This window comes from Erythrolamprus reginae (assembly GCF_031021105.1).
Source record: "Erythrolamprus reginae isolate rEryReg1 chromosome 13 unlocalized genomic scaffold, rEryReg1.hap1 SUPER_13_unloc_16, whole genome shotgun sequence".
Classification (NCBI taxonomy): domain Eukaryota; kingdom Metazoa; phylum Chordata; class Lepidosauria; order Squamata; family Dipsadidae; genus Erythrolamprus; species Erythrolamprus reginae.
In genome coordinates this window covers 132,721-156,577 of record NW_027248443.1, presented here as the reverse complement: position 1 = coordinate 156,577, position 23,857 = coordinate 132,721, and positions in this window count along the sequence as shown.

Sequence of the window (23,857 nt, the reverse complement as noted above, 5' to 3'; positions counted from 1 at the left end):
ACAGACAGAGACGAGATTATTATCCCAACCTTCTCGCCTCCAGCAAAGCTTTGGGGCACCTAATGTTGTGGTTGGCTCGCAGGCCCTCTTGAGCCTGATAAACTGGGGCCACCTGGACACGGTCTTGTTCCTTTTGGAACCTTTGTGTTTGAGTTTTAATTCGGGGCTAGTTACCGGCTGGCTACGGCGCACGACAGAAGACCTACCAAAATACTTTTGTACATGTTTCCATTATCCGTCGCCAATTTGACTCGGATGATACAACAATCGCTGGACTGCTGCTTGAACAAAGGCAACGAGAAGGTTTTGCGGCAATGGTCGAGACGAACGTTTGTTGTGTAACGTCTAACATCGCCGGCTGGGAGGATTCGTTGCTTGAACTTGAGCTGAGACCCGATGTATCCATGGAGGAGGGTGAGGGAGATTCCCCATCCTAGAGAAACGGAAAGACGACGTTGACTATCCAATCAATGAGATCTGCCTATCTTATCCTTTGTCCTCGCTGGAAGACATCTTTGGGGTGCTTACAACAACAGGGACCCCACCGTGGTCCAAAGGAAGACGTTGAGAAGGTGGCCTTCTGACGTAGTTCCCCAAACACGGCCAAACCCCCTGAACTCAAGATTCTTTTAATTAGGACCGCCGGCAGCCCCGGCAAAAAATGTTTCTCTCTCTGCATTCTAACAAATCTGTCCGGCGGGAAGATGAATAGTTATCTGCTACATTTAATCACTGCTGCCTTTTATCCCCAGGGCTACAGTAGGGATTTCGCTATCAGCGGTGGCTTTCCTGTCCCGAGGACCAGCTCATAGATTTCCACTGCTCTCCTCTCCTCTGCTTTCTGTGTATCAGGCACAGGACCCAGCTGTTCCTCTTGCTCATTGGCCATTTCCAGAACTGGGGGCTGTTGTCCGTCTGAAAGCTGATGGACAGCCCAGGCTTTGCCCCTCCCTCCCTCCCTCTCCCTACTTCTCTCTCTCCCCCTCCCTCTCTCTCTCCCCCCTCCCTCTCTCTCCCCCCCCTCCCCCTCTCCCACTCTCTCTTCATCTCCCTCTCCCTCCTTCTCTCTCCTTCTATACCCCTCTCCCACACTCTCTTCATCTCTCCCTCTCTCTCTTCATATCTCTCCCCCTCCCTCTTTCTCTTCCTCTCTCTTCCCCCCTCTCTCTTTATCTCTATCTCCCACCTCTCCATCTCTCCCTCCTTCTCTCTTTCTATCCCCCTCTCCCTCTCTCCCACTCTTTTCATCTCTCTCTCCACTCCCTATCTCTCTCCTTCTCTCCTTCTATCCCCCTCTCCCACTCTCTCTTCATCTCTCCACCCCTGCCCCCCTCTCTCTCTCCCTGTGCCAGCTCCATTCCCTCTCACTCCTCGGAGCTCTCAGGTTGCCCCGATGGTGACCTGACTCTCACACCTCCTCCTCTGATTTGGCTGCGGGAGGGGCTGGTGACTGACAGGCCAAATCAGATAGTTTTGGAGATGGACTCTCCAAACGGTCTCTAAATGTTGCACCTCGGTGGCAAGTGCAGTCCTGCAAGCTACTTCTACTGATCACTGGCTGCCAGCCGTTTGGCAGATCGAATCTCAGTAGGCTCAAAGTTGACTCAGCCTTCCGCCCTTCCGAGGTGGGTGAAATGAGGACCCAGATTGTTGGGGGCAAGAGGCTGGTTCTCTAATCCGCTTAGAGAGGGCTGTAAGAGCACTAGGGTCTATAAATCTCAGTGCTATTGCCCTTCCTTCCTTCCTTCCTCCCCTCCCTTCCCTTCCTCCCTCCCTTCCTTCCCACTGCCAGCAGTCCCACAGCATCGGCAGTTAAAAAATTTGAAACCCACCGCTATTTCCCCCCCCCCTTTAAACGCAAACACGCCCAAACATCTTGGGTTTTTAATTCGCTTTTAGTATTGGATTATTATTGTACACTGTTTATGATTGCTGTTAGCCTCCCTGAGTTTTCGGAGAGGGGCGGAATATAAATCCAATAAATAAAATAAATAAATAAATAAAATAAATAAATAAATAAATGAATAGCAGGGGTGAGAGAACCGACCCCTGAGGCACCCCACAAGGGAGAGACCTCGGAATCGACCTCTGACCCCCCACTAACACCGACTGCGACCGACCGGAGAGGTAGGAGGAGAACCACTGGAGAACAGTGCCTCCCACCCCCAACCCCTCCAGCCGGTGCAGAAGGATACCACGGTCGATGGTATCGAAAGCCGCTGAGAGGTCAAGAAACACCAGGACAGAGGATAAACCCCTGTCCTGGGCCCGCCAGAGATCATCCATCAACGCGACCAAAGCAGTTTCCGTGCTGTAACCGGGCCTGAAACCCGACTGCTGGGGACCTAGATAATCGGCTTCTTCCAAGGATCGCTGGAGCTGGAGTGCCACCACCTTCTCAACAACCTTCCCCATAAAGGGAAGGTTGGAGACTGGCCGGTAGTTATTAAGTACGGCTGGGTCCAGGGAAGGCTTCTTGAGGAGGGGGCGCACGAGCGCCTCTTTATAGGATGATGGAAAGGATCCCCTCCCCAAGGAAGCGTTAATAATCTCCTGGACCCAGCTCCGTGTCACCTCCCTGCTGGCCGAAACCAGCCAGGAGGGACACGGATCCAGTAAACAGGTGGCGGAACTCACAGCTCCAATGGCCTTGTCCACTTCATCAGGTGTCACCAGATCAAACTCTTCCCAGACAGGTGGACAAGTACGGGCCCCAGTCACCTCAACTGACTCGTTGTCAGCCGATTCTGTTTTCCAATTGGAGTCGAGGTCCACCTGGATCTGAGCGATTTTATCAGCGAAAAATGTGTTAAAGTCCTCGGCACTACTCTGTAAGGGCTCCCCAACTCCCCTCTAATTAAGAAGGGAGCGGGTCACCCTAAACAGAGCGTCCGGGCGGGATTCCGCTGATGCAATCAAGGCGGCATGATACGCGTATCTTGCCGCCTTGAGCACCACTTTGTAAGTCTTAATAAAAGCTCTTACAAGTGTTCGATCGGATTCAGACTTACTCTTCCTCCATCGCTTCTCTAGACGTCTCTTCTGGCGTTTCAACTCCCGGAGCTCCTCGTTGAACCATGGAGCTCTACGGGGTCTAGCGCCACAGAGAGGTCGCAAAGGCGCAATCCGATCAAGAGCCTCCGCTGCAGCCTTGTTCCAGGCTTCTGCAAGAGACTCCGCCGAACTGTGGACGAGTGCATCTGGAATAACCCTAAGCGCCGTCTGAAAGCCCTCTGGGTCCATCAGGCATCTGGGGCGGAACATCTTAATTGGTTCCGCCTCCCTGCAGGGAAGGATTGGAGCCAGGAAGTCAAGCCGTAGTAGAAAATGGTCTGACCATGACAAAGGCAGTGCTTCTAAGCCCCTTAGTCTCAAACCATTACTCAGTTGCTTGGAGAGGAATACCATGTCAGGTGCGTGTCCTCCCTCATGAGTCGGACCCTGAACTACTTGTCATGGTGTCCATGAACTCCTATGCCAACCCAGAGGTTTCGCCAAGTGACGGCAGTCTGGGGAACTCCACCGCCAGCCCGGCTACCTCCTCGAGTAGCACAGGCAGGGCTTTTGAGACGCAGCTGGGAGGCAGGTACGTGAGAAATAAGCCCACCTGAACCCCTAAGTCCAACTTCATCAAGAGAGACTCGCAACCCGCAATCTCTGGAGCAATGAGTCTACATAAGCAAAAACTCTCCCTGGCAACAATAGCCACTCCTCCCCCCCTTCCCTGGGGTCGAGGTTGATGCCATATCTGAAACCCGGCTGGGCAGATTTCAGAGAGAGGAACTCCTCCCTCCGGGCCCAGCCAGGTTTCAGTAATACATGCCAGGTCAGCCTCCTCATCCAGGATCAAATCCCGGATGAGGAGAGCTTTATTTACCACCGACCTGGCATTGAGCAGCAGCAACCTGAGCCCAGAGCCAGAATTATACTCATCACCAGTGTCCAAGGTTGGGCTCATGGAGCCAGAACAAGGGATCGTTATTAAGCAACGGTCCCTCGTTCCCCTGGAACGGCTAACTCCGTGGCCCCCGCCATATCTGCCTCTCCCCAGCAGTACCGGGATATTCCGACCCTCTGCCACCCCAGAGATCGATGCCCCTTCCCCTCCCGCCTCTCGAGCGTCAGGTGGGCCAAATCTATCATTCATACTGTTACCAATCATCTCATCCATACCATGACCCCACCCACCCCAACCCTCCCAATCATACCAATCATTCGTCTCATGCCCGATGTTACATACATCCCAATCATCCATTAGTAAGAAACCCCAATAGTTAAAAAGTGGATTAAATTAATAGAATAGTTAATAATCATAAAAACACTAATAAAAATATCACAAACATATCACAATATGCAATATAAGATATAAATAGAAAAAGATTATAAAGTGCAAGTTCTAAAATGCTTAAAATGCTTAGAAATATAGGAAGTGATTAAAGATCAATTGTCCATCAGGTCAGCAATGCAACCTCAGTTCTAAAAGGTGAGGGGTTTTTTTGGGGGGGATTTTTAGGGGGTAGGGATGTTCAGGGGAAAAGATGTTCAGGGGGAAAAAAAGTCCTAGTGTGTTTTTCTTCTGGGTTCTCCTGGTATATGGGTTCTGTCCTCCAAAGTCTCTGAGGCAGGCTTTTTAGCCCTCTATGTTTCAGCCACCAATCTCGGCCCCTCTGACTCAGCAGTACCGCTCGGCTCTCGATGTTCCGCCTAGCCTCTTCCCCATGTCTCTGTGGTTGTCGGATAACAGCTCCAGTCCTCCAATCCTTCCGCAACACCGCACAGCCGTATCGCCACCATTCAGTTGCTGCAAACCTCGGCCCAGGCCAGCAGCCTCCACAATGTTCTCTTCGGCTTCCACCTCTGAAGGGATAACCTCCTTCTTGTTCCGAAGCCATGCCACAACTCACTGGCCTCCACCACGCTCCTCCGGCTTCCCCCACCAAACCGGTCGCCCTACTTCCTTCATAATAATAGCCCTTCGCCCGATGGCCCCTCCAACGCCGAGCGCTCCCACCATACTCCTGGGCCCGTCGGGGAGGAAAGGAAGGGGCAGTCGTCCTCCAACTCCGCCCGGCTCAGCCTTCAGTCTCTGGCTCCAATGAGCCCCAGCCAGCTCCTGGTCCCATCAGGATTCTTAATGAGAGCTAGCGGCCGCCATCTTCCGCCTCCCAGCTGATTTTCCTTCCAGCGTTCCACACTTCAGGGCAAAAAACAGCTCCGAACACCGCAGAGGTTTGCAGACTCGGGGGTCTTCAGAGGCAGCAACATTTAACCCCCCCCCAAAGATTTAGAGATTTTTGCTGACTCGGGTCAAAAAACTTCCCAAATTTCGGATGTTAAAGCCGTAGTCCGGTGGAGCTGCAGCCCCGCCCTCCTCTCTGCTCCCCCACCGGAACCGGAACTTCCCCATGCCTGGCGGCAGAGGTGGGTTTTAAGTAGCTTACGAATGGCAAGGAGGGTGGGGGCAATTCTAATCTCTGGGGGGAGTTGGTTCCAGAGGGCTGGGGCCGCCACAGAGAAGGCTCTTCCCCTGGGTCCCGCCAAGCGGCATTGTTTAGTTGACGGGACCCGGAGAAGACCCACTCTGTGGGACCTAACTGGTCGCTGGGATTCGTGCGGCAGAAGGCGGTCCCTGAGGTAATCTGGTCCGGTGCCATGAAGGGCTTTATAGGTCATAACCAACACTTTGAATTGTGACTGGAGCAACGAGTCTACGCAGGCAAAGGCTCTCCCTGGCTATAATAGCCACTCCTCCCCCCCTTCCCTGGGGTCCAGGTTGATGCCATATCTGAAACCCGGCTGGGCAAATTTCAGAGAGAGGAACTCCTCCCTCTGGGCCTAGCCAGGTTTCAGTTATACTCCTTGCAGCAAGCAGCCCGCTTCAGCACAGCCTGATTAGCACATGCAGATAATTGTCGGTTGGATCAGGCTCATCAGCTGTTTCAGGCGGCAAGGATTGCCATAGCCTATTGCCACCTCTGCATGCTCCATTTTCTGGGCAGTGGGGATCAGAATGGGTGGAAAATGGGGCACACGGAGGCAGCAGTGCGAATCTCTTGGCCTGAAACAGCTGATGGTGTGGCAGCTGCTTGTGTTAATCAGGCTGTGCTGAAGCTGCAACTAAAACTGGATGTTTACTCTTTGCTGAAAGGAGGCAAACTGCTGGGAGGCAGAGGTCAAAGGGCAGTAAAGCAGAGAAGTTCAGTCTCCTCTTCCTGGATTCTCTGAATGCAAAGACGGAGCAGCCATCAGTCAGAGAAGCTTTAACTGGGGTTCCTGCAGAGAGGAGGGGTTGGGCTAGATGGTCTCAGGGTGTCCTTCAAATTTATAAAGGTAAAATTCCACAATGCTAGTCACAAACCTCTACATACAGGACTTTATATTTTAAAAGACTTCAGTATTTTGAAATTAACAGTGTTTAGTATCGAAATGCCATAGTATCTAGTCTTTGGAACAGGGGCGGATTCCTACCTGTCCGGTCCAGTCAGGGCCACCAGTAACATCACTGCCCTGGTACCAATTCCCAGGGGCCGACATTTATTTCCCAAATTTGTTTTGAATATTTTTTGATTTGGGGAAAATTCTTTATTTTTTCTTCAGGGAGGTGACACGGAGCTGGGCCCAGGAGATTACCAAGGCTTCCTTGGGGAGGGGAGTCTTTCCAACACTCTATAAAGAAGCGCTCGTGCGCCCCCTCCTCAAGAAGCCTTCCCTGGACCCAGCCGTACTTAATAACTATCGTCCAGTCTCCAACCTTCCCTTCATGGGGAAGGTTGTCGAGAAGGTGGTGGCACTCCAGCTCCAGCGGTCCTTGGAAGAAGCCGATTATCTAGGTCCCCGAGAGTCAGGTTTCAGGCCCGGTTACAGCACGGAAACCGCTTTGGTCGCATTGATGGATGACCTCTGGCGGGCCCGGGACAGGGGTTTATCCTCTGTCCTGGTGCTCCTCGATCTCTCAGCGGCTTTCGATACCATCGACCATGGTATCCTTCTGCACCGGTTGGAGGGGTTGGGGGTGGGAGGCACTGTTCTCCAGTGGTTCTCCTCCTACCTCTCTGGCCGGTCGCAGTCGGTGTTAGTGGGGGGGTCAGAGGTCAGCTCCGAGGTCTCTCCCTTGTGGGGTGCCTCAGGGGTCGGTCCTCTCCCCCTTGCTATTTAACATCTACATGAAACCGCTGGGTGAGATCATCCAAGGACATGGGGTGAGGTATCATCAATATGCCGATGATACCCAGCTTTACATCTCCACCCCATGCCCAGTCAACGAAGCGGTGGAAGTGATGTGCCGGTGCCTGGAGGCTGTTGGGGCCTGGATGGGTGTCAACAGACTCAAACTCAACCCGGATAAGACGGAGTGGCTGTGGGTTCTGCCTCCCAAGGACAATCCCATCTGTCCGTCCATCACCCTGGGAGGGGAATTATTGACCCCCTCAGAGAGGGTCCGCAACTTGGGCGTCCTACTCGATCCACAGCTCACATTAGAAAACCATCTCTCAGCTGTGGCGAGGGGGGTGTTTGCCCAGGTTCGCTTGGTGCACCAGTTGCGGCCCTATCTGGACCGGGACTCATTGCTCACAGTCACTCATGCCCTCATCACCTCGAGGTTCGACTACTGTAATGCTCTCTACATGGGGCTACCTTTGAAAAGTGTTCGGAAACTTCAGATCGTGCAGAATGCAGCTGCGAGAGCAGTCATGGGCTTACCTAGGTATGCCCATGTTTCACCATCACTCCGCAGTCTGCATTGGCTGCCGATCAATTTCCGGTCACAATTCAAAGTGTTGGTTATGACCTTTAAAGCCCTTCATGGCATCGGACCAGAATATCTCCGAGACCGCCTCCTGCCGCACGAATCCCAGCGACCGATTAGGTCCCACAGAGTGGGCCTTCTCCGGGTCCCGACAACTAAACAATGCCGGTTGGCGGGTCCCAGGGGAAGAGCCTTCTCTGTGGCGGCACCGGCTCTCTGGAACCAACTCCCCCCGGAGATTAGAACTGCCCCTACTCTTCCTGCCTTCCGAAAACTCCTTAAGACCCACCTTTGCCGTCAGGCATGGGGAAACTAAACATCTCCCCTGGGCACGTTAATTTATGCATGGTATGATTGTGTGTGTGTGTCTGTTATTACATGGGGTTTTTCTTAAATCGTTAAATATTTTAATTAATTGGATTGTTGTTACTGTTTTACTTGTTGTGAGCCGCCCCGAGTCTTCGGAGAGGGGCGGCATACAAGTCCAACTAATAAATAAAATAAATAAAGAATGTATTAAAGAGGGAATAGAGGAGAAAATAAAGGAGTGAAATATAACTATGAGAGAATAGCAGAAAAAGATATAGGTGTAGAAGAGAAGATATATGAAATATAGGAGAGACAATAGGACAGTGGACGGTAGGCACTCTGGTGCACTTATGTATGCCCCTTACTGACCTCCTAGGAACTTGGTGAGGTCAACCGTGGATAGTTTAAGGGTAAAGTGTTGGGGGTTAGGGGATGATACCGCAGAGTTAATAAAAATTACTAAATTACTAAAGTCGTATTTTTTACAGTCAAGTTTGGAGCGGTTAATATTAAGCTTGTATCTGTTGTGAGCTCTTGTGTTGTTGTGGTTGAAGCTGAAGTAGTCTTTGCAGGCAGGACGTTGTAGCATATGATCTTGTGGGCAATACTTAGATCATGTTTGAGGCATCTTAGTTCTAAGTTTTCTAAACCCAGGATTGTAAGTCTAGCTTCATAGGGTGTCTGTTTTTGGAGTCTGTCAGTTTCTAGAGATTAAATTTTATGCCGATATTCATATTTTCTGAATTTTGACAAAAGCAGAAATTGTGTAAATTCCCAATACAACTGTGAGGGCAGCAGCTGGAGTCCTTTTACCCACCCCAAGATACTCCTCAGAAGCTGTGATTGGGTTGATTCTGCTAGTGATTTATCTCTGGAGCCCCAAACATCAGATGTATGTAAGAACATGGGATGATAGAAAAATCCAAGATTCAAACAGAGCTCTGTTATAATAATCAAAAATTTATTAAGAGAAAAAAAAAACAGTAGACAAAAAGTATGTCTATTGACCAGATATGGGATCGCAGCCCCAAGCTACAAATTAATACAATGATATATTTATAGTATTCAATATGACATCGACTGCCCTTTCTCTATTTCCCATATTTGGGCTTTTTATTCCAGCCCAACTTCCTATTGCTTCATTTTCCTCGGAACTATGTATCTTACTTGTTTTCTCCCTCTATGAAAGTTCTTTGACCTGAAACCTACCATGTCAGCAGTCTTTTTCTTAATAAACATGTTTTTCACTGTCTTGTGCAATTTCCTAACTCGTTATGTTTGCCAAGGTTTAAAAGTTCACTTTTCTATCTAGAATATATGGTACATAATATATTTAGCCCCTTTTCTCTATAGGTTTTTCTTACAATCCTCCCTTTTCCTTTTATCTAAATATCCCTGATATTTAGATTTGCTATATATCTTGCATCATAATACGGACCTCTCTATTTGAAGGGATACTATTTATCACTCCTATCTTCCTTTTCTCACAACAGGTGCTCTTCCATAGGGCCTTCCAACAGCTAATACAAACAGGTATACATTTGATACAGATACAAATCATTAAGCTTAGTTCAATGATTACAATGATTCCTACAAACAAGCTTTTTAGCCATGTGAAATCAGGCAACCATGACGTTAAAGTATTCCACATGTCCTCAAATGCTGCATTTTCTGTGATATATTGTAGATGTGTAGTGATATTATATAAATGTTTTATTTTAGCTTCTATATCAAAATAACATAACCCTTCAAATTCTTCACAGCCATGTCCCAATCTTAACAGAATGTAATCAATGGCCACTCTATTTTGTAATACAGATTTCCTCACCTCACCCATTTCATCTGCTAACGCTGCTATAGCTGATGAGGTTTCATTTATACTTTTTGCTAGGGCACACGCCAAATGTCCCATCTGCTGATGTTTATATTGGTTAGCAAACCAAGGGAACATACTAAGTAACCCTGCTTCTACTTTTGACAATATTACCACCTCATCACTACACCCTATATCATATACCTCAAGAATATCCCTCTTTCCTCTATATATGTTTTCATGTTCTGGATTGAATAACACAGGTGAAACTCGCCATTGTACTGGCCACTGTACTGGGATACGATCAGGAGGTATATGTTCATGAGGTGTATTTATTTCCCCTTCTACCTCAGGAACATGTTCCTGATTTACTTCTTTCTCAGTGGATTCTCCTACTCCTGGCAATATATGATTAGTATTATACAATGTAGTATTCATCATTTCATAATAGAATTATGTCTCCTGATTAATATCTTTGAAGTGTGCTACTCCCATAAACGTGGTCAGTCATCCCATGGTACATGGACCTCCTATGGCCACCGTTCCCCATAAGCTGCGCGCGTGAGCACGCACATGCTCCAAAATACCCCCCCGCGCACCCTTTTCCTCGGGCGCGCGCTCCCCATCCCCCTGCCAGCCCGCGGGGGGGGGGGGGCGGGCGGGGAGGCATGGGCAGTAGAAGGGAGCCGCGGCCGCCCCTGCCTCTCCATGGTGCCTCCGGCCCCCTCGCGCTCCTGGCCTTTCGGCCCTGCCCCCCGCCCGCCCAATCCGCCCCCTCTCCTCCTCCGCCGTCTCCTGCCTTGGGCGAGACTTCTCCTTCGGTGGTCGCTGCAGCTTCTTCTCATCCTCATTCGCGCTCCTGGCAAGAGGGATGCAATTGGCCAGGACGTGGCAGCCCCACTCTTTGGGAGGGCGGGGATGGAACAGAGGGGCAGCTGCGATGGGGCTGGCTCAGCAAAAGTGCTCCCAACGGAGGGGCTGTGAGAGGGTTTTCTCGCCCGCCCCACCCCTCTCGCAGCCCCTTTGCTGGGAGCGCTTTCATCCAGAGCTTTCAGCAAGGGAGCTGCAGTAGAGGCAGGACAGGTGTTCCCAAAGCGCTCGGAGAAAGCGCTCTCGCAGCCCCCTCGCTGACACAGAGAGAGAGACGGGGGGGGGAGATAAAGTAAGTGAGAAAGAGAGAGAGAGAGAAAGGGGGGGAGAGAGTTAGCAAGAGAGAGAAGAGAAAGAAAGCAATAGAGAGAAAGAAAGAAAACAAGAGAGAAAGAGAGAGAGAGAGAGAAAGAGAGGGACAGAGAAAGTGAGAAAAAGAGAGAGAGAGCAAGAGGGGGAGAGAGAAAGAGAAAGAAATGACTCTTGATTTAAAGCATATGGTAAAAAGCACCCAAATAATAAGAGAAAGAAACCCCAGCCGTTTGTGTGTGTGTGAACTCTTGAACCATTTCCAATAGCTCCCCTGTTATTGGAAATGGTTCAAGAGTTCACACACAAACACAGACACACACACACACAGAGACACACACACACAGACACACACACACACAAGGGGGGAGGAGAAAGGGATGGAAAAAGGAGAAGATAGTAATAATAATAGATTTTGGTTTTGTTTTATTATTAATTTCTTTTAATTAAAAAAAGGGATTTTTTTTCTTATTTATTTGTTTGTTTGTTTATTTCTTTATTTATACTTCTATGCCGCCCAGTCCCAAAGGGACTGCCGCTCAGACACTATACTTTTCCGCCAACACCGAAAAAAAATTAGAGGGAACATTGCCTATGGCATTGGCTGGAATAAACGAATATGCCAATAGGCCACAAAACAAGAACCAACCCTTAGGAAGATATAACACTTGCCCTAAAGCCTCCACCTCCTCTTTTTCACTACACGGGAATACGTTATCTGTAGGTACCGCTGTATATGTAACTTTCTCAAGTTTCTTTTCTGGTTGTTTATATATCACACAATCATATGCTGGTAGTGTATTCTTTACCTCGATTACCAGCTTTTTCTAGTTAGTCCACTTAGTGAGTCTAATTGGGTTTCCAAATAGCGTTATTACTTTAGCCAATTTGTAATTTTTTGGTTTTATCACTTCATCAAATATAAATTTCCCTTGTATTGGGACCCCAACAAAACTAGTGGCTATTATATCTGACACAGTTGTGTCCCCATTTACATAGAAAGATGAACTGTTCAATGCCACTTTCATTAATTCTAGAAACACATTTCCTTCTTTCCTTTCTCCAACCCCTAAATCTCTTTTAATTCTTTGTGTTCCATCTTTTACATACCCAATTGTACATCTATCCTTCCAAGTATAAGGGAATTTTTTAAAGCTATATTGCCACATATAAATACAAGCTTGGAAGGTGTTTTAATCTCATGGTAAAATCAATCCTTCCTCAATTATACGAAACTTCTTGTATGAAGGAGTATAATTCCCATAATATTCATAACATTGTGTATATATACTTTCCATCTTATATGCTACCTCTTTCCATCCCCGTTCTACATCATAAGTACGGTTACATCGGGGATATTTTCCCATATTCATTCCATCACTGTAAGTGGATCTGATAGAAACTCCAGCGTCTATCTCCACATCATGTTCAACCAATGTGACCGCTGTTATCAGGGCATAATGCTCCTCAGATTCAGCATGAAAGCAAAGCTGCTGCCATGTGACAGGGTAACTAGGCAAAACAGTCTCTGATCCCATACCCACCTGTACGTGCAATATGATTTCCCACAAAAGGAGCTTCAGAGTTTGCTCTTTTCCCATACTGCTATTCTAATATGAACTGGCTCCCCACCCGGAGTAAGAATGATGTACCGTATATACTCGAGTATAAGTCGATATTTTCAGCACAAAAATAATGCTGAAAAATCCAACCTGGACTTATACTAGAGTCACTGACTTTCACTGACCTGAAAACTGTCCCAAAGCTCCACAGTTCCGATGTGAAAGGCAGGGAGGAAAGAAACCTCATGGCTGGCAACACAGGGCTTTTTTTCTTTCTGCTCTTGCTACCCCTTAGCTGCCTGATTGGCAGCAGGCTGAACCAATCACAGCCCCTTCTCTACACAGAAAGGCGGCACTGAGAGAGCTATCTGATTGGCAGCAGGCTGTACCAATCACAGCTCTTCCTGTACAGGAAGCACTGGGGGAAGGGGTGGGAGGGTTGAAGAGACTTCAGAAGAAGGAACCATGGCTTTCTCTTCTGATCAAGCCAGCAACAATATTTTACAAGTAAATAATATGTACAAGTAAAATGTAAGTTACCCATTTAAATTTGATTAACAGGATAGGTTATTTTGTAAGAAAATGTTGCTTAAAGTGGGGATAACTCTGTGTAATTAAACTTTTTCTTCCAACTATACTTATCCTACCCAAGAGGATTGTTAATGCTGACTTGTTTAAAACAATACAAAGGTTAGGATAATATAATAATATGAATTTTGTCATTAATCATTTGTTCTACATAATTAATATGAATAGATTTACCTTTTTTAAACAGTATGGTTACTTCTTATGCAAGATAAATATCATGTAGAAGAAAGATTTTACAATTCATGATTGAGTAACCCCCAATTGTTATTTACTGATCTATTGAGATAGTGATAATGATTTTAACTTATGAAATACGTTTTAAATGGAAAATCTGAATATTTATCATATGGAAGTTTGATTTAGGCAATTGTTTTGAAATAATATATGAAATCCCAATTATTAAGAAAATTATAATGATATTGTAATGAAGATTAAGATAACAGGTTTTAAGATTAAGATAACATTCCTAAAGATATTTTAAGAGGTTTTTGGAATTTAAAAAAAAGAAAGATTTTGGAAGGGGAGGAAGAAAGTTGCAAGAAATAAAAAACATTTTGGAAGGGAAAAGTTACATAATATAATATTAACAACAGGGTTGGAAGGGACCTTGGAGGTCTTCTAGTCTAACCCCTTGCCTAGGCAGGAAACCCTACACTACTTCAGATAATTGGTTGGAGTGTTGGAGCATTCACAACTTTTGGTGGCAGGCTGTTCCACAGATTCATTGTTCCAACTGTCAGGAATTTTCTCCTTAGTTCTAAGTTGCTCCTCTCCTTGTTTAGTTTCCACCCATTGCTTTCCTGTTCTGCCCTCAGGTACTTTGGAGAATAGGTTGACTCTTTGTGGCAAACTCTGAGATATTGGAAGAATGCTATCACATCTCCCCTGGTCCTTTTTTTCATTAAACTAGATATACCCAGTTTCTGCAACCATTCTTCATGGTTTTTTTATTCTCTTACAAAAACAATTTTAAGAAGCTACAATAGAAGAATATTCAATTTTTATAAGTTACCAGTAGCCGCTGTATTTTCCACCCTGGACTTATATTCGAGTCAATAAGTTTTCCCAGTTTTTGTGGCAAAAGTAGGTGCCTCGGCTTATAATCGGGTCAACTTATACTCGAGTATATACGGGTATATTATTGTGTTTCATACACGATTCTCCTGGGTTCGGGGACTTACATCCACAGACCTCCGCAATATGGATTTCAGCCACTCAGTGATGTCTTTCCTCAATATGACTATTATAATTGTGTACAGGGCAATTACACTCATCCAAATACAGAGTTCCACCCCACAAAATTCCATTTAACCCAAATACTAAAATAAATTCATTCAGTCTTTTTATTCTCTTTCCCTTCTTCTTCCTTAATCCTTTTGAAGTTGAGAATACTGTCCAATCACCATCACAGCTCTCTCAATTATCTGGCGGATGAACCTGTCCTTTAATTCTGGAATGATGAACCCATCCTCCCTCTTTAGTTTGGACAGCTGTTTCTGTTGTTAGCAAAACTTCAAAAGGTCCTTCCCATACAGATTGTAGTTTTTGTTCCTTCAAGGCTTTAACCAGGACCCAATCACCACTCCTTATATTATGCACTTGGAAATCGAGTGGGGGAGTCTGTGCCAACAATCCTTTAGACCTTAAATGAGAAAAACACTGCGACAGTCCTTGTATATATTGTCTTAAAAACACATCTTTTCATTCTATTCTAGGCATCCCCACACTCCCTATATACGGTATGCTAAATATCATTTCATATGAGGATATTCCAATATCTTTCCTTGGACTTGTACGTATACGTAATAGTGCTAAAGGCAAACGTTTCATCCATGGTAATTTTAATTCCAACATTAATTTTTTTAATGTGGTTTTTATTGTCTGATTTTTCCTCTCCACCTTACCAGACGAGATTGGGCAGTAAGCCAGGTGATATTCCCAGATAATACCTAGACACTGCATTACCTGTTTTACTACCTGGGCCGTGAAATGTGTGCCTCTATCACTATCAATAGATTCAACCAATCCATACCGTGGGATTATCTGTTCCAAAAGCATCTTCACAGTCATTTGTGCATTAGCACGGGCACAGAGAAAAGCCTCCACCCAACCAGTTAAATGATCCACAATTACAAGTAGATACTTCAACGTTCCCACAGGAGGCATTTCAGTATAATCCAACTGAATTCTCTGGAAAGGCCATATAGCCAGAGCTCGACCTCCCCTGTCCTGTTGCCGTATAATTTTCCTATTTTCCTATACATTTTCGTACAATCTGCATAGCAATAACACATTCCCCAGCAGACATATCTACTTTTTATAAAATCTACCAATGCTGTGTTCCTCAATGTGATCTCTCATGTACCCTTTCTAATATGGTCCTCATGATTGGTTTGTTTACCAATTGCAAACCATTACTAGTATACCATTTCCCTTTTATTTCCATTGCCCCATCTTTTCTAATATCGTCTTCCTCCTCCTTTGTAAAAATTGGAGTAACATCCCATTCTAAAGTTGGTATAAGGGCCATCACTGATACTTCCACATCCCCCCCTTGCTGCCCTCTTACCTGCTTCATCTGCCAATTTATTTCCCTGTATTTCCTTCGAAGTCCCTTTCCTATGAGCTTCAACATGTATTACAGCTAACTGTGTAGGACCATCAGCTGCCCCCAACACAGCTTTTATAAGTTCCACTTGTTTTAATTCTTTTCCTTTGCTGGTTATTAAACCCCTTTCCATCCAAATCTTCCCAAAAGTGTGTAATATACCAAAGGCATACTTCGAGTCAGTATACTCATTTCCCACTGTATTCCTCAATAATTTTAAGGCTTGTAATAAAGCAAATACCTCACATGTTTGCGCTGACCACTCTGTAGGTAGCTTCCCAGATTCCAACACTTCATTTGTATCACCATTTACTACAACAGCGTTTCCCAACCGGTGTTCCGCGGCACACTGGTGTGCCGCGAGACATGGCCAGGTGTGCCGCCAAGCTTCAGCTGGGCGGGGCGCTGCCGGTACTCCCGCTCGCAGCTGTCTCCTGCTCGATGCCGCGGTTTTCGGCGCTCTCCTGCTGAGCCCCAAAGAAAGAAGGCAGGAAGAAGGAGAGCTCCATTCTTCGCACCTTTTCCCGCCTTCTTTCTTTGGGGCCCAGCAGGAGAGCGCCGAAAACCGCGGCATCGAGCAGGAGGCGGGGGACAGCTGCGAGCGGAAGCCCCAGGACGGAAGTACCGGCAGCGCCCCGCCCAGCTGGAGCTCCTCTTTCGTCGACGGCAAGTGTCCGATGGGAGCGGGGGGGGGGGGCGTCGGGGGAGATGGCGGCGGCGAGAGGGATCGCTCGCTCGCTCTCTCTCAGCTGACTGCAAGTGGGAGCCCTGACGGTGGCGGTTGGACGTTCTGCTGGACGTCGTACATGCTGGCGCTGCGTGCCTGGCATATACGGTGTCCAGCTGCCGCCGTCAGGGCTCCCGCTTGCAGTCAGCTGAGAGAGAGAGAGAAAGAGAGACATATAAGAGGCAGAGAAAGAGAGAAAGAGAGACATAGCAAGAGAGGCAGAGAAAGAGAGACAGAGCAAGAAAGAGAGACAGCAAGAGAGGCAGAGAAAGAGAGATAGAGAAAGAAATAGAGACATAGCAAGAGAGGCAGAGAGAGAAAAAGAAAGAGAGACATAGCAAGAGAAAAAGAGAGACTTAGCAAGAGAGGCACAGAGAGAGAGAGAAAGAGAAAGAAAGAGAGACATAGCAAGAGAGACAGAGAGAGAAAGAGAGATAGCAAGAGAGGCAAAGAGAAAGAAAGAGACATATAGCAAGACAGTGAAAGAGAGAGAGAGCAAGAGAGAGAGAAAAAAGCAAGAAAGAGATAGCAAGAGAGACAGAGAGAGAGCAAGGGAGAGAGAAAGACATAGAGGAAGGGAAGGAGGGAGAGAGAAAGAGAGCAAAAAAGAGAGGAAGAAAGAAAGAAAGAAAGAGGGATGGAGAGAGAGAATGAAGGGAAGGAAGGAAAAGAGAGAAAGAGGGAGAAATAGAGCGAAAGGGAGGAAGAGAGAGGGTTTTTTTTTGTCCAAACTTTTCTTTAGCCCGCCCCCCCCCCCTTTCAGTGTTCCCCAGGATTTTGAAAATACGAATAATGTGCCGCGGCTCAAAAAAGGTTGGGAAACACTGTACTACAACATATCCTTTTTTCCGTTTTCCATCTTCTACACGGGATGATCCATCAATGAATAAATTCTGTCCACCTTCTATTGCATGGTCTTTCAAATCTGCACGTACTTTTGTCTGCAAATCAATCACTTCCACAAAATCATGTTCTATATCATCCCACTCTTGTCTTACTGCAGACAGAAATTCAGCTGGATTAAGATTCTTATCTGTAGTAAGCACTAGATTTTCTTGTGTTAATAAAACCACCTCATACTGCAACAAACGAGAATTTGTGAGCCATCTATGGGCCTTTTGCATCAATACATTTCTTACCTGATGAGGGCTACTCACCACTAATGCCCCTCCAAAAGTCAATGTCCTACTTTCATCTACTAACAGGGCAGTGGCAGCTACAGCTTGAATGCACCTAGGCCAACCCCTTACTACAATATCCATTAATTTGGATAAGAAAGCAACGGGCTTCTTTTTCCCAGCCCATCCCTGTGCCAATACCCCTTTAGCTATTCCATCCTCAACTGCTACAAACAAATGAAATGGCTTTTATAAATCTGGTAAGCTCAGAACTGGTTGCCTGTATTAATGCTTTTTTTAATTCCTTCAACCGATCCTCATCATCCCTTTTCCATCTGACTTCCCATGGTTCTTCCTCCAATAATTTCTCATACAGAAATATCACCTTATCTGTATACCCATCTATCCATAATCTGCAATAACCTACCAGACCCAACAGCCTCCGAACCTCCTTCTTGTCTTTCGGTAATACCTGCCTCATTATGCCTTCTATTCTCTCTGGATTTATTCTCTTACTGCCCTGACTAATTATATGACCTAAATATCTCACTTCCAGCTCTACATATTGTAATTTTTTCTTGGACACTCGCAAACCCTGTCTGCCCAAGAAATTCAATAAAGCATTTGTTCCATTTACCATATCCTCCTTCTTCCCTCCAGATAACAATAAATCATCCACATACTTAATCCCTAAGGTACCTGGAACTTAGCTAACACTTGTTCCAACATTTGTCCAAATAAATTAGGGCTTTCTGAAAATCCCTGAGGCAAAACACACCATCTAAATTGTTGGCTCCTATTCGAATCTGGATCTGTCCACTCAAATGCAAAAATATCCCTTGATTCCTCAGCCAATGGGCATGTCCAGAACACATCCTTTAAATCAACAACACTGAAATATTTATGATTATTTGGAATACGACTTAAAAGGGTATATGGATTTGGAACTATAATATGCCGGCTAGCAATTAATTTATTAATCTTCCTTAAGTCTTCTGGTACTGCTATGAACAGCTTTGAATGTTTTTCCACTGTACCGTATGTAAACTTGACTACGCCTTATTTTCGGGGGGGAGCCTTATATTAGCAAATTCTGCAAAACCTCTGACATGCCTTACTTTCTGACATGCCTTACTTTCGGGGTACGTCTTATTTTCGGGGGAAAGGGTATGTTGTTTAGCTGATGGGACCTGGAGGAAACCAACTCTGTGTGCTCTTATAGGTCTCTGGCAGGTATGTGGCAGGAGGCCGTCCTGTAGATAGTCTGTCCCTGAGCCAGAGAGGGCTTTATAGGGAAGACCCAACGCCTTGAATTGTGCCCAGAGACGAATAGGGAGCTAGTGCAGCTCGTGGAGTATAGGTATTGTATGGGTGTACCAAGGTGCACCCATGACAACTCGTGCAGCTGCATTCTGGACCATTTGGAGTCTGCAAACCATTTTCAAGGGTAGCCCCACGTAGAGCACATTGCAATAATCAAGACAGGAGGTGACAAGGGCCTGACTGACTGTGTGTAGAGCCTCTTGGTCCAAATATTTAAAATAATCTTTATTGATTTTCTACACATAAAAGAAATATTCAAAACAGACAAACATACATGGGGAAAGGGGAACAAAGCAGTATGTTAACGTATATAGTATTAAATTTCAATAGTGAATAAAAACAAAAACAAACATAAGTCATCAACCATATTGTTGACTATCGTTGTTGAGCGACCTTAGGTTAGGTGTTGATGTCTAAGGCATGGAATTGTATTCTTATTTTCTTAAATGGTAAATTATTTGTTGATATTTCTCTTAGGGATTTTTGGTGGGATGCAATTTCAAGTCCATTTAGACGCTGGATGTTTTGCCCTCCCCTGTTTCCAGTTCTGGGTGAGGACAGGTTCCCCCCCCCTCTCCCACCATTTCCGATTTTCAAATACAATTAGATGCTGGATGTTTTGCCCTCTCAAGTTTCTAGTACTGGGTGCGGACAGTTGCCCCCCCCCCACTTCTGATTTTCAAGTCCAATTAGACACTGGATGCTTTGCCCTCTCAAGTCTCTAGTTCAGGGTGAGGAAAGTTCCTCCATCCAGCCCACCACTTCTAATTTTCAAGTCCAATTAGATGCTGAAAGTTTTGCCGTCTCAAGTTTCTAGTTCTGAGTGAGGACAGTCCCCTCCCCTCCCCCCACCATTTTTGATATTCAAGTCCAATTAGATGCTGAATGTTTTGCCCTCTCACGTTTTTAGTTCTGGGTGAGGACAGGTCCCTTCCTCCCCGCCCACCACTTCTAATTTTCAAGTCCAATTAGATGCTGAAAGTTTTGCCGTCTCAAGTTTCTAGTTCTGAGTGAGGACAGTCCCCTCCCTTCACCCACCATTTCTGATATTCAAGTCCAATTAGATGCTGAATGTTTTGCCCTCTCAAGTTTCTAGTTCTGAGTGAGGACAGTCCACCCCCCATTGCCCACCGCTTCTGATTTTCCAGACCAATTAGATGCTGAATGTTTTGCCCTCTCATGTTTCTAGTTCTGGGTGAGGACAGTCCCCTCCCCCTCGCCCACCACTTCTGATTTTCAACTCCAATTAGTTTGTACTGCTTGTTCTTGAGCAGCGAATATTAAACCTTCTGTTTCTTTCCTGATGGTTCCCTCTTAATCCATGGCCATGTAAGGTTGTCATCTCATTTTCCTTCAATGTTTTTCAAGCATTGTCCATGCAAAGCTTTGCTTTTTCATCTATTTAATCTGACAACAACCAGCTGTTTTTCCTTTTATTCTGCTTTTGTTTCTGTTGTTTTATAATTTTCTCTGTTTTCACAGCATGCAGCATTTTTTCTGTTCTTTGGTTCACATAATCATTCAAACTTCGTTTTTCTCCTTCTGTATTTGATGGATTTACAATAGCCCTCTGCCTCCTATTTTTCTTGGCAGGTACAACTTGTCAATGTTATTTCGTGGATATAAAGTGTGATACATATTCAAAAGTTTCTGCATTTTCCAGTCTATTTTCCAGTTTAGACAAAGTCCACCTTGACATCTAATCCTCACTTAGACAGAAAAATTATCTGGCGCAGTGTTGTAATCCCTCCCTTAGCATATAACAGCCGAGGTAGTGCAGCGGGTAGAATGCACTACTGCAGGCCACTAAAGCTGACTGCTAGATCTGCAGGTCAGCAGTTCAAGTCTCATCACTGGCTCAAGATTGACTCAGCCTTCCATCCTTCCAAAGTGGGTAAAATTAGGACCCAGATTGTGGGGGCAATATGCTGGCTCTGTTAAAAAGTGCTATTGCCAACATGTTGTAAGCCGCCCTGAGTCTAAGGAGAAGGGCGGCATAAAAATAAATAAGTAAGCAAGCAAGCAACCAACCAAGCAAGCAAGCAAGCAACCAAGCAAATAAACAAACAAACAAACAAACAAACATCCTGGATGACTCTGGGCTAATCACCAGGAGACTCCAGAGTTCCAGTTCCACCTAAGTGCTTTTTGATTGAGAGTATGAAACTTGCAAAAAATATCTCAAATAAATACTAGAATTGGGGATTCCTAGAATCAGTGATGAGCTCCCACAGGTATGGTCAGGTATGCAGAACAGGTAGAAAAATGTTGGTCAGATACGCAGGACCAGTAGAAAAAATTTGAATGTTTGTCTTTTTTTCCCTTCTGAGCTCTGGGTATGTTTTTTCTATAGCAGTAAATGAGGTTGAATATGCATAATTTCAGAAGAGCTGTTTGTGCGTATGTACATACACATACAATTTATATAGTAGATAATGTATATTTGTGTGTGTGTGCGTATAAAATGTATGTGCACATGTGGAATATATACATAGAATTAAATAGTATATTTTGGATGTTCAGTAATAGTAAACAGATAGGGAAATTGTATCTCTTTGAGGCAAGGAGAGGCCAGGCACCCTAACCCAAACTCTTGATGTGAGTGACGTCAAGTTGAGCCACTTTTAAGTCAGTCACATGACCTTTAAGCTACCCCCTGGTCACATGGCTGGCAAGCCACACTCACAAAATAAAGGTGAGGGTGTTAGTAAAAAAAAATTGCAGCCCTTCACAGCCTAGACTGTAAGATGGCTGAGTCCACTCCTGTGTGGTGAGACGGAGGAAAGTGAATTCAAGGGAAAATTCCTGTTCCATTTTCGGCAAAACCATAAGTCTCCACCTTCTGTTTATGGGATAACCAGGAGTATTTGTGTGGTTGCTGCACATCTTATTTATTTATTATTTATTTATTTTGTCCAATACACAATAATACACAATGAAGGTTATAGAGGATATAGTAGAGAACAAATATAAGATATAGGCGAGATTGGACAGGGGACGGAAGGCACTCTAGTGCGCTTATGTACGCCCCTTACTGACCTCTTAGGAATCTGGAGCGGTCAACACTGGATAGTCTAAGGGTAAAATGTTGGGGGGTTAGGGGATGATACTACAGAGTCCGGTAATGAGTTCCACGCTTCGACAACCAGATTACTAAAGTCATATTTTTTACAGTCAAATTTGGAGCGGTTAATATTAAGCTTGAATCTGTTGTGTGCTCTTGTGTTATTGTGGTTGAAGCTGAAGTAGTCTTTGAGAGGCAGGATATTGCAGCATAGGATCTTGTGGGCAATACTTAGATCATATTTAAGGCATCGTAGTTCTAAGCTTTCAAGACCCAGGATTGTAAGTCTAGTTTCATAGGGTATTCTGTTTCGAGTGGAGGAGTGAAGGGCTCTTCTGATGGAGTATCTTTGGACATTTTCAAGGGTGTTAATGTCTGAGATGCGATATGGGTTCCAAACAGAGAAGGTGTATTCGAGGATGGGTCTGATCTTGGACTGATGTTAATCAGTTCCATCGGAGATTTTCTTATCTCCCTAAAATGGATGTTGCAAAGGGATTCCATTTGCTATTAGGAGCCATTTTGAGACCTAAACATTGATTCCCAATTGATCAGCAATCCGTATGGTTGGAAAGCAGAACAGTTTCCATGGGAGCCTCTTCCAGAAATCTATATGTTCCCACTAGTGGTGAGATTCAGCCAGTTCGCACCACTTCAGGAGAACAGGTTATTGTTGTGATTCAGCCTGAGGTTCCTCAGGGAACGGCTGGAACTCTGCCGGCTCCATGCTCAGAGGGGGAGGACGAGGAACAGGAGGAAGAGGAGGACCAGGCAGACGGGGAAGAGGAATGTCAGGACGAGGAGGTGGGAGAACAGCCTGAGACCCCTGGGGGGGGGGGGAGCTCTCCCCAGCGAGTAGCCTGGAATCATTAGATGACAACGCACAAGCCATCATAGATATGAGGCAGAGAAGGGCAGCACAACGAAGGGGACAATTAGCCAGGTATTTCCATCCCTAATAGGCAACAGCTGGGTTTGGGTGTGGTTCTGCTCAGAAAGGTTGAAAAGGCAGGCCTGCCCTTCCTGTATTGTGGAGAGTTATCTTTTGGGAGTCCTGTGACCTTGTTTCGATCCTTGGCGTCTCTGATTCTGGCTTGTGGCCTTGAAGGCTGAAAACTTGGGAGAGGCTTGGGTTTTATTATCTACAGTGGTGTGTGTGCCAGCAAGAAGCCTGTTGTATTGTCTGGCCGTCGTGACTCTTCTGTGAAGCTTCATAGCATTCCAGTTTGTAAGAACAGTTTTTGTTATCTGTGTTTGTTTTCAAAGATAAAAAATGACTTTGCTTTTTACCAGCGTGTCTGGCTACTCTTTTTAGTTGGTGTTGACGTCTGGGGAAACCCAGACAGAACAGGTTGTTATTATTATTATTATTATTAATAATAATAATAATAATAATAATAATAATAATAATAATTTATTAGATTTGTATGCTGCCCTTCTCTGAGGACTTGGAACGGTTAACTTTCTGAGCAGTTTGACAAACTGGTTGTTAGAAGAAATCATTAGAGTAGAGAAACAGTTGTTGAACCACCTGGACCTGGATGAATATTATGCAGCATTGAACTTTTGTGATCTGCCTTTAAACAGGATCCCTTCAACCTCCTCCTGGGGAGAGTCCTCAAGGTCCTTTTTCTCTGGACATCTTCTCCAGCCCTTCACACACAAGACAAGCTTGGAAGAGGAACAGAGAAAATGCTTTAGGCAGAAATTGTGAAGTGGAAAATTAAAGGGGCCTGAAAACTGCTATTTTACTTCTCTGCTTGAAAGAAAAAAACACAGTGGAAATTTAATTAGAAACTTTATTTTTAAATTTTATTTC